The sequence below is a fragment of the Grus americana genome, chromosome 5, assembly GCF_028858705.1.
Source record: "Grus americana isolate bGruAme1 chromosome 5, bGruAme1.mat, whole genome shotgun sequence".
NCBI classification, from domain to species: Eukaryota; Metazoa; Chordata; class Aves; order Gruiformes; family Gruidae; genus Grus; species Grus americana.
Window position 1 is genome coordinate 53309516 of NC_072856.1, and position 12154 is coordinate 53321669.

The following is a 12154-nucleotide window of genomic DNA, read 5'->3' on the forward strand; positions in this document are numbered from 1 at the left end:
CTCGGGGGGAGCAGCTGGCAGACCGCCGGCGAGGGTGGGAGCTGCTCAGACGGAGGAGGCTGCAGAAGGAGGTGCGATGAGTAGCAAGAGCGAGACTGGTCTTTATCTGATATTCTGCAGCCTAGAAAAGGCTTATTTCTTTCAGATGCTGGTCATCTTGGTACATGTTCAATTAGGTAGATGTACTCGGTGCCAGATTTGGGTTTCTGCGAAGGAGGGCTTTGTGTAAATAGTCACAAGCCCCTCTGTGGCAACAAACTTTTATTTACTGTCTTGGTTTGCTGATACCTGATCTCTGCTTTATTTACTGTGCTAGGTCAGTTCGTATGTATACCAAGACCCTGTAAGAAGGAAGTGACTTTATTCCTTCATTGCAGATAACATTAACAGGGGGGAAATCAGACTTGCACGGTAATTTACTCACTAATTTCTCATCAGTATAGATGAGACAGATGTTGTTTACCACAGAGAATGGATTTCTTTGCTTCCCTCCTTTGCTGGCCGATTGTGGCCTGGTTGTAAGATTTGCTGTGAATGTGTGGCTAGGTATTTAGCCATGAAACTGTAAGGCAATTTTTATGAATAATACAGAGAATTCATTAGAATTTCAATTGCTTTCCTCTGTATGTTCCTGTCTTGCCCTATGGCTTGAGTTTAGAAAGCCTTGACTTGGAAACTGGTGGACAGATGTCAGCAAACCAGAAATTATGAGTTGAATAGTAGCTCCCAAAACTATCTGCATTATTCTAATAGGCATCCATGTGCATGCACTCATATAAATAATTTCTTTAGACATATAGTTTCCTTTCAGATATGCACTCATGAATTTAATTTGTATCTTACGGTGCATGTTGGGCTGCTGGCAGAACTGGCCCCCACAAACAGTGGAATAATCTTCCAAGCTCTCCCTGCCTAATGTTGCTTCCTGCCAACATTGCTTGAAGTAAACTCTTGTGTATCAAGGAGTCAGTGCAAGCTGTTTGGAGAGAGTATCCAATGCCACAGGCAACTCAAGGAGCTGGGAGAATCGTGGACTGTTGAACAGATCCGGGGTGTAAGTGAATGAAGGTGAGGAAAAAGCTTGGGCTGGGAGCACAAAGACACTTTTTCAAGTTGGAGGAAAAAACCCAAACCTGCTGATTTATGATTAATAAACTCTGCTAATGACACAGTTAAAAGTCTGACAGGTTAAATCTCATGTAAGAGAATTCTTGTGAGAAAAGAAAAGATAATAGGAGAGAGGGAATGACCTCTTTGTGCCATGACTTGGGCTTCTCTAATCAAGGAATCAGAAGCATGGGTGGGTGTTTTGTCTGAATTGACCTTTCCTGTGCTAGAATTTAACTCTTTTCAGACAGATGTTCCATGTACAACTTTACATGTTTTTGTGTTCACTTCAAATCAGGCAAATTGTATTTTGAGTCCACATTTGTGGAGTTGAGAAACTGGAGGAGAACACAAATAATTAGGAGCCTGAACTCAGTGGCAGCAAGTGGATGGGCTCCATTTGTTCTGCAAAATCAAGCAGGTGTGTTTGATAAAGGTCTTTGATAAGAAAATGATGTTCTCATTTCCTATAGCTACCAAAGCTGTAATTAATCAATTGCAGCAAAATACCTGATGCAATATAGGAAAGATCTGGGTTTGGAGGAATGGGATAGAGTGAATGTTGCTTTATTCACACAGAAAAGGAGTCTGTCTTGGCATTCATAGTGAAGAGGAGCATTATCAAAGACAGCACTTTGTCCAGTCTTGTGCTAATGTACTTGGTATGTTTTCTCAAAAGCTTATAAAGAAAATATCACCTTAACAGTAGTGTCTCACAGCAACCTGGAACAGAGATAAGTATTTATATGCAAATTCAAGCAATAATTAAGTCATAAATAACTATTTAAAAAATTAAGCTTGTTGAAAGTACTTGCATTGATATCTTTAGTGGCAAAAAACCATAATAATTCACAACTAATGTTTAATTTGTAATTCGAAAATATATTCTACTGGATGAGAGATGGGGAATGCCAGGTTTTGACCCAAACAGGTAGGTGGTCGAGGAGATCCCTGCCTGTGAGCATTCCATCTCCATTGCAGCATCCCTGGCAAGCTGGGAGAGAGCCTTCCAGTTTCACTCACGCTGTGAGAGCTCAGGAGGTTGCACAGATGCAGCAGATGAAACAAAGAGCAGAAATTTGTATTTCCCCAGCTGTTCATGCTGATGTTCAAAGCCTCCCCGTACAATAAAGTCAGCTCAGCTTGAATTGCCTACCAGTTCCTGCCAATTGGATATGTGGATTGAGACTTTCCCAAGTGGGATCTCCTATAGATGTATTTATGCACCTGAAGAAAGGAGTCTGAGTTTTGTTTTGGAAAGCCTTAATTCTTCTGGGCCCTGCTAACTTAGTGGGACATGACTTTAACCTTTATGGGACACTCAGCTGGCCACAAGCTGTTCAGATATGAACTTTCGCAGCCTTTGCTTCAGAAAAGCAACGAAGACTTTGCTTTTGCAGAGCCGCATCCGCGCCCTCTTCTTCGGAGACCCATGCAGATGGTGGAAGGTGCCTCAGTCTGCAAACAGAGGCTGGTTTCTCCAGGCTGCTGCCAGACACCGGGCAGCCAGCCCGGCATTGTGAACGCAAGTCACCCTGTCCTGTGGTGATGGGAGTGGAAATGGCTGCCTCATGCCAGGCAGTAGGAGATCAAGGACCAAGACACGCCTGATTCATCTATGACATGTGTGGCCATAAAGCCTTACCTTGACAGGAAGGGGTCTAATTGCACATGGTGTTTTTGCAGGATAGCAGCAGGGGAAATTGTCCAAACTTCTGCGTCCAAGCTGGAAACCGAAGCAGTGCTGCCTGTGTGGAGATGGGGTTGATGCCACCTCTGCTGCTGGACGCAGGGGCTGAACACACACCAGGGCTGGGCACAGCTGCAGCCTGTTTACAGGCCAAAAATCCTGCTCTGCCTGCGGAGGTCAGGGAGGGAAATAAAGGTTGTCTGAGGACTAGGGGTCTGGCTTTGCAGCCAGAACAGACATTTCCATAAGCATAAAGCAGAGCTGTGTGATCACCTGTATCAGTTATACATGACTATTTATCATTAATCCAAGGTTATTGAAAGCATCAGTTTGAACTTCCTGCATCTGCTGCTTCCCAAGGGTTCACACAAAGATCAATTATGCAACGAAAGACTTTAATAAAAGCAAGTGGTGCAGCTGCCGCTTTGGTAGGGTCTGTGCACTTGCAGCCTGGTTGGGCTGTAAGCAGAGCCAGTGATGAGGCCCATCACTGCTGTGTCTGGGCAAGCCTTGCCTTGCCCTGGCTTCGCCCACCTCCAGCACCATGGGTTGGTGGGGTGGGAGGGTGCACCCGCCTGCTCGTGGTGCTGCCGGAGCAGTGCGTGGTGGGCTCATGCCTTGGCAGCTCCGTGACAGGTGGGTGCCTCTTCAGCAGGGTGACTCCTCAAAAGTTTGCACTCACACATTTTTTCAGAAACATTCACCTCATCAAATCTTATAGCTGTTACTGTACTTATTTATTATTTTTTAAATAACATGCCTGGAACATCTTGTGTTGTGGGGTGGGGAGAAGAGATTGAGTCAAATACACACTCAGCTTATTCCCAGAATGGCTTGGTGTGAGACATTGCACTACAGCTTTATGAATGCTTTTCCTAGCATAAATGTTATGCCCAAAGCCGAGTACTTGACCATGAGTGGGGCGGAGGCTGAGAGGAGCTCAGCTGTGACATGGGGGAAGTTTCTGGGGAGGTCGGGACCAGCTCACAACAGTGTTGTTTCCCAGCAGTTATTAGTTTCTTTGCCTCGGTTTCCACTTTGATGATCCACACAGTTTCAGGCATCTGGTGCTCCTCTGGAGTTATAGATAAAATACGTCCCTTTAACTCTTACCAGTTTCCTCCCATCTTATTCACAAAAATTACCTTACCTTTACTTGCAAGGCCATACAATACTCCAGCCTCCTGCTTTACGACAGGAAGGCACAACACTTCATTTTTCATTGAAAACAGCTTTAGGTCAGCAGCAGTATGGAGGTATCCATTTCCATGTACTTTTTTCCCCTTGGACTCTTTCAAGCAGAGCATTGAGAAGATGCTTGCAGCATCCTTGTTGATTCGTGGAAGCTGGGTTTCCACCCTTCTTGGCACCAGAGTGAGGAAACCCATCAGCCATCACACCTGCCAAACCAACCACGGGGACCTGGCGCCAATCCCAAGACGTATGGAGCTGTTGAAACCCAAGGTGCTTCTGAGCAACATCCTCCTCCACACATCATCTGGTGATCCCTCAGGAAGGCTGCACTTTGCCTTGCACTTCAGATATCTCAAGACATCTTCTGAATGCCTAAGTAGGATTTCTTTTTGATATTTTGGCATTATCGTGTTAAGTCCAAGTTGATCTATTCCCTGCTGTAAGGGCTTATATTTATGAAAAATTATTTCTCAATGCTTGACTATGAAAAAGTTATGGCAGTGTTGCCCTGATTTCAGTAACTAATGCCACGGTATTAAAAAAGAAATCTGGTGTCATGTAATTTCGCCTGAGCTGAGGTTAGGGTTGGGTATTGTGGGTTTCTCCCCACTGAGTTGGTATAATATTAGTTCAATGATTTCTTAGGGCCTGGAAACTGCAGTTTCTCACAGAATAAAGACAAATCTAGTTTGATTTAAACTGTGACACACTTCTGACAAAGTAAGACCCAAGTTTGTGTTTAGGACAAGGTGTCCTGAGGGGCAGCCAAGGGAGCAGTGGGCAGGATGCTGACGGTGGGCTCCAGGCTGCCTACTCCAGCTGTGACCTCCGCTGCAGCTAAAGTTTCATGGGTTACAGTGAAACCACAGTGATAAAACATCCCTGGTGGTGGACTTTCTTAAATATGGGTGTGCTGAGTCCTAGGGAAACAGATTTATGGGGGGTAAAATGGATCCACTGTCTCCTGAAGTCGTTCCTGTCTAGAGCTGAAGGAGGAGCGGGCACAAGCCTCGCCATGGTGGGCTGCTGCTGCAGAGAGGAGGAGCAGCCTGTCCTTCACCGGGCTGTGGGCCTCATCTTTTCCACCTAGTTAGGATCAACCGGGTCTGGATTTGAACAGTAGCGTGCCTGCCTAAACTGCTGGTCGGTAAATGATATTTTTCTGTCTAGAATGAGGTAAATGCATATTTTATCTAGCTAATAAATCTGAGGGATAGAGCTAACGCAATTATTGTGTTCTCCTTTCCCTTGCTCCTGTCAATATGGCCATGTGGTATTTGTATCTCAGAGCCTTTATTAAACTGTTTTATTTGTAAGCAATCAAACGAGGAATATTATAAGGACACAGATGATTTTGTTCAGCCTGTCACCTTTATCCAGCACTAACAAGCTAGGAAATGGCACTGCCTTTTATTGTCTTCCTATCTCTGTAAACTTGCTTTTATTAAAAAAAAAATAAAGCTCTTAAATAAGCAAAGAGGAACGGGCTTGGAAAATTCTGTGGACTCCAAGGTGCTTCTCTGTTTTTCTTCTGCAGGAACAAACACCAGCCGTTCCCACGCACCGAACCTTTTTATTAATATGTCAGGAAACATGACTCAATCTGCAGCTTTGTCAAGACATGGACAGGAAATTTAGGTGCTTGCATTACCAACTGCTACTGTTTGTTAAATTTTTCCCCTTAGATCTTGATAGTTTAGCGCCTTAGCACAGGCTGTTTCTTTGAATATAGTGAGTAATAAGATAGTCAAAGTTGCCTTGGCATTAAAGCTTCTTTGGGAGGGCAATGAGTTATTGATGAAGAAAATGTTTTATGTTATTGGAGGCTAAGAGAAAAGAGGTAGGAGAGTGTCTCACCTGTAGCTCTAGCGAAAGTCATGCATAGGTACCCATCCATAGGTACCCATTTGTTCTGTATCCCATGTCTGCAGTGACCATACAACAAAATCCTCCCATGTCCTCTTCAGTCAGAGCAGAAGCCAGGATGTAACCTGGAAAGGGCCACTCTTCGGTCCTGTCCATGGACCAAGGCTGGGGTCAGGCCCCAGGAGGGCGTAGGGCCACCTTGCCTGGACATTACCTGCACCCTGCTTTTTCGGTTGCAAACTGCCTGACTTCAGGCACAACTGCAGTACCGTGGGCCTGGCCACTCTCATATGCCACAGCCTCATCGGGTTTTTTTCTAGCGGTTGTCTCCTTGAAATTTTATGGGTTTCGGTATGTGTTTTCCGAAGGGTGAAGCCCAGGCACAGACCCCAGGTGCCCTGTAGTCATAAGCTGTCTGTGCCACCACGGCAAGCACTGCAAACTAGCAATGGTCTACCAGCCAGGAGACTGGAAAAAGTGTTTTCTTTCAAGTTTCAAAGGTTTTAGGACTTGCTCAGCACATTTTTTTTATTTTCTATACAGGTTTAAATAACAACTGAAATTACTGTTTAGTGTGGGACCTGAGATCTTTTTAGAAAATTACCATTCTGGCTGCTCAGAGGTTTTAAATGTTCATAATGAGGTAAATTAATTCTATATTTTAATATCAGAAGGAGAGAAATAATATAATGGTATTAGAGCTGGATGCTTGCCCAGGGTGAGCAAAGTGACCTGGCCCAGCATGGGCTGGAGAGCTGAACAGTCATCTCTGGTTCTCATGAGGGCTGCAGCTTGTAAAACAAATAAGAGAAAATATGATAAGATAGATAAGATAAGATAAGATAAGATAAGATAAAATAATCCCCTATACCACAGCCTTTACAGAGCCTCCTTATGATCACCTCTTTCACAAATTAACATCTTAGTTTTCCATATATATGCTGATGTGAACAAGAACAATCCCAACAGAGACAGTTTTAATCTCCTGCACCATCCCAAAGACAGTTCTATGTAACAGTAATTCTATAAAACTAATAAAACCAGCATGCTTTTATTTACCAGTGCTGCATTAAAACAAGTCAGGATAACATAGCTGTTCAGATTTGATTCTTACACTGCATAGCACAGATAACCTGCATGAATGTCTAGTGTGTCTTAGCATGTTTTAATTGGAAAGAATAGTCCAGCTAAAATAATTCTTTCTAATCTTCTGAGACCACAACGGTTATTTTCCCAACATGAGCTATGGCCCCCCCGACCTCTGCTTTCCGGTGCAACGCCTGCATGTAAAGCACACATGAGCTAATTAGCACGCTATGCAAGAGGACATCTCCGTGATCAGTGCTCTGCTGTGCTCATCGCCGAGTGTGGGTGTGAAGAGGAGATGGTCCAGCAATTCCCAGACTCGGGTGGATGGGTGGTGAGAGCAGAGCCCCGCAGGAACCGGGCTGGGAGGTGAGCGGCAGGACAGTCCTGCAGCCACCCACCATCCCAAGCACTGCAAAGGGACAGAGTCCTGGTGTCTACTACAACACTTGATCTCACTGGATGCCTCGGATTATAAACCCAGGGGTTTAAAGGAAGGATGGCTCCAGGGCTGCATACACTCTGTCCTGGCTCTGTTTGAGCACCATCCACTGACTGTCTTGGTGAGCGGACAGCTGGGTCTCCTCAGCCCCATAACAGAAGCGTGGCACCAGACCCTGGAAGAACACTTACCCTTCACTTCTTCAACTCCAGCTGCTGGCTGTATGGTCTCTTAAAAGGAAATTATGTCTACATGTCAAATGCAAAGAAACAACTTCTTTCTGAAATGTCAATGCCTTTTCATTAAAACTCTTCCCCTGAAGGGCTGGAAACCCCAGTACAGTAAAATAGCACATTACAGGAGAAAGTGGGACTGACTCTGTCAGAAATTAATTCCTCCATTCATCCAGCCTCTGGTCATTGTCCACACTGGAAGAAAAGTTTGATCTTCTTCAAAAAAACAACACCAATAAACATTTAAATAACTGAACGAATTACTTAAGGCACAGGAGAGGATGGTGAAGTGATGAGTGCTGAAGGTCCTTCGGATGCTGTATTTTTCAGTCTGGATCAGTGGTCAAGGAGGAAGTTTAGAAGACTCAGTAGTGTGTATCTGTCTGGTCTACTCTATACAAGAAAGTGTGGTGTGCCAGGCTGCAATACTAGTACTACACACTCCTTTGCTTGAAGAAGCAGCAGGTCAGCAGTGTTGAGGAACCAACGAGGCCTGAGCAATAGGCTTTGAAGAGGGAGAATGATCTGGAGGCCAAAGCTGAGCCACATGCTCTGGATGTAGGAAAGCTAAGTTCACCCCCGGCTAATAGCATCACCTGTCTCTCACCTTTGCCTCAGCACACTGTAGACATTTGAGGACATGGACCGTCTCTTAAATCTGTTTAACAGACTTTATTTCAACTTTATTCCTTCATGATGCTGAAAGAAATCAGTGAACATCTCCTACCTGCCATAATTTTAATCATGTTCCTTACCTGGAAAATTAACTGTCTTCTTTATTGCAGAATCTAAGAACAGTACAAATGAGGCAGAGAATGGACATGACTTTCTATGCTTTTAATAGGCACCTTGATGCAGAATTTCCTAGTAAAAGATATTTTTCCCTGAATACTTGATTAGCATGAGATTATTATACACTTCCAAAGCGATCAGACTTTCTCTTGTGCTCTCTCTGAAGGGTGAGACAGTGGCAGCTGGTATTCTGGAGCACTGCTTTCCCAAGAAGCTGAGTTCTAATATCCTTTTGAAGGACTGTCAAGCACATGTTATTGCTGATTGCTACTATCTATTCTGGTTTCAAATTAACTCTAAAGCACTCCATTTAATGCTGACAGATGGTTTGTCCTGAATAGGCATGGTTTGACCAAGCCAGTTTGGGGGACATATATAATTTTTTTAAAAGCTACTGCTCTAAGGCACATTTAATAGTCCCATCTAATCCTGAATCTTGAATCCTTTAGCCCCAACCATCATACTGCTTAGCCTGAATCCTGCCTCTCCAAACCAGCACCCCAGTCCCAGGTCCCTGCCTCCCTGTCATGTTCTCAGCCAGAAGTACAATGATCCCGGCCATGGGAGGCTCAAGGCTAACACAGGGATATCCTTTGCACAATACAGAGGTAAATTGTGGAACTCCTTTCCTCAGGATGTTAGGGATGCTGAAAGGTTACGTAGCTTCAAAATTTGATTAAACTCATTCTTGGAAGAAAAACCCACCAAGGGCTCTTAAACCAAAAAAATGCCTTCTCTGATGCAGGAAGCCCCTGCACTGCTGATCACTGGAGGCAGCATCACCATGTGGCTATCCAAACTTAGCTATTTCTCTGAGCACTTGGTTTGGGCTGTTGGCTGGAGCTTTGGTTTTGCTTAGGGGGAGCTTGCGCTGCCCCAGGATCTGCAGCCCAGTGCCCCCACAAATGCAGAGGGCATCCTCCTGCCTGCCCGTGGTGTCTCCTGCCTGGATGGTATTGGAGACAGGATGATGAGCTACACAGACCTCTGGGTTGACTTAATAATGCTGCTCTTATACAACAAGGATGCTAGCACAGGCCCCGGCACTGTGTGAAGTTCTGCCAAACAGGCAGCTGCCTGGTTGCAAGGCAGAGCAGGGAGTGCAGACCTCCAGGGTCTTGAACAGCCACCAGCCCCACGTGTGTCTGTGACAGCGCTGCTGACAGGATGTCCACCACTACTGCAGAGACGCTGGTGGTGGCAAAAGCAGCTAGATGCTCATATTTTCACCTGAATAAATGAAACAGAAAGGAGTTAGTCAATACCAACCACTCGCCCTCATTGAAAGCTGATCTTATGACCGTCGACTGCAGTGACAGGTAAAGAGAGGGGCACGTCTACGAGAGGAGGTTTGCACGGGCTTCCTTTTGATGCTCAGCTCCAGCAGTGGCTCTGACTGAACAGCAGTCACATATATGTCGCCACATGCCTTAATCCTCTAGCCATGATCTGCTGCAAAATTTGCTGCCTACGTGCTTGTACTGACTGGATGACTCACGGCCTCCCCGCTCCTGGCTCACCAGACAGCCCTGAAAACACAGGAAAGCAGGGAGCCAAACTCCCACCCCTGCTCAGCAGCAGGGGAGTGCCCCTGCCTTCTGTGGGGCTCCAAGCGCCCACAGCTCCCCGTGGCTGCTGATTTTGGCATCTCAGTGTGTACAGCAAACTGCATTCAGACCCTTGTAATGGAGTAAAAATAGAGAGGGTAGGACTTGGGTTACTTGGGGAAGCAAATAGTGTGAGGAGAAGGGGTGTTTCCAGACGCACACCATCGTGGAGTAGTGTGAAGGGTGCAGATCAGCAGGGAACTGCAAGTCTGAACGTGAGCGTTATATGGCTCAAGCCATGTGTGTAGAGAAAGCATCTTACACCTTACAAATCTGTGAGAGCAAGAGGAGACCTGTGACTCAGAGAGGCATTGCAGCCTTTCCTGGCCATGTGATGATCACGCTGTGCTACCACAAGTTGGTGGGTAAAGAAGCTGGTGGCAGCAAATCTCTGTTGGATGCAGTTCATGGTGCTAAAACTACTGGCAGGTTGTATCTGGAGGTGCCCATGCAAGCCCCCGGAGCAGGCAGTGAAGCAGCCCTGCCTCAGGATGGAGCTGCAGCAGGGCGTCCGGCACCCAGGTCTTGCAGGAAGAGGCCCATGTTTCTCAGGCACCTTCTGGTTTTGCAGAGGCATGAGGGAGCACCACTGTAGGGCTGATGTGGGTATATGGAAAAATCAAAGGGACGCTCTCTTTCACAAATCTACCAGTGCCTGGATTGAAAGTCTACATAACATGGATGCTTGCCCGTCTGGGAACATTTTGGAACCAATGGTGGGGGCAGCTTCCCTCTGTGAGCTACTCCTCTCTCTTTTATGTCTGGCCTAAAGTTGAGAAAAGCCCAAGTCCTTGAGTTCAAGCTCAACCTAGAGCGAGTCCTGCCTTCATTGCTGTGACATCTAACCTAATGACTTGGCAAAAAGGTGGAGCAGTTGGTGTGAGCAGTGGGTGTAATGGCTTAAGTCACACAGTCACCTGTCCACATGGCAGCTCATAGCTGTGGCCTGGGAATAGCCGTCTGCCACTTTACCACTGCACCAGCTCTAGAAGTCTTCGGCTCCAGGGCCAAGGCATCCGATCAGGCTGGAAGGGCTCTTTTTCCTCCACCCCAAAGCCAACAGACAGAAAGACCAAAGAAACAACCCCCAAACTCAGAGCAGGGTTCTGTCCCCTCTCAGTGCATTCCTGTGCTTGCACCATCGTCTCTTTGCAAGTCAGACCAAGAGGATAATCTGCCCAGCTGCAGGTGGAACAGGTCATGTAGATGTGCAAAGCTGAAGATCCCCAGGCTCCCTGCCACTCACTGCTCCCTGCCAGGCTCCTGCCTCCCTGCCATGGTTTATCCCCAGCTGGCAACTAAGTACCACATGGCTGCTTGCTCACTCCAAAGGCAAAACTTGTGGGTTGGGATAAGGACAGCTTACTAGGACAGCAAAGGAAGAGGAAAATAACAACAATAGTACTAATAAAAGAATATACAAAGAGAGTGATACATAATGCAATTTGCTCACTGCCCGGAACCTGATGCCCAGCCAGTCCACGAGCAGTGACTCCTCCTCAGCCAGTCCCCCCCTTTATATACTGAGTATGACATCATATGGTATGGAATACCCCTTTGGCTAGTTTGAGGCAGCTATCCTGGCTGTGTCTCCTCCCAGCTTCTTGTGAAAATTAACTCTATCCCAGTCAAAAACCAGGACACTCCCACTCTGCCTACAAGGCGGATGCAGCTGTGGAGCCATTTGGCCGGCCAGCAGTAGCAGGCTGCCGACTTCCAGCGTGGCTGGTTGAACTAGCTGCCTTGTGGCCTCCTAGCACAAAAGGGTTCAGCACATCACCACTAGCAGAAGTGGTAAATGTTTGCCATGCCCCAGTGTCAGGTATTGCCATGCTGTTCTGTCCCCCACCACACATATCCCATTATGTACTTGCTTCCAGTAGACCTTAGGAAGCTGTTGCACAGCAGCGGAGTGGAGGACATAGGAAGGTGTGGGTGAAGGGTACAGCTATCAATCTGTGCTCGCAGGGGGCCATAAAACTAATGCATTGCTTTATATGCCTGGGGATCCACTTTTGACCTTAAGAAGTAAGACCTGGAATGCTAAAGCAAAGAAAACTCACCGCCACAAGCATGAGCTCATTAGTAACTTACTGATAATAGCTCAGCCACATTCAGGGCAGAGGCCAGTGACCCT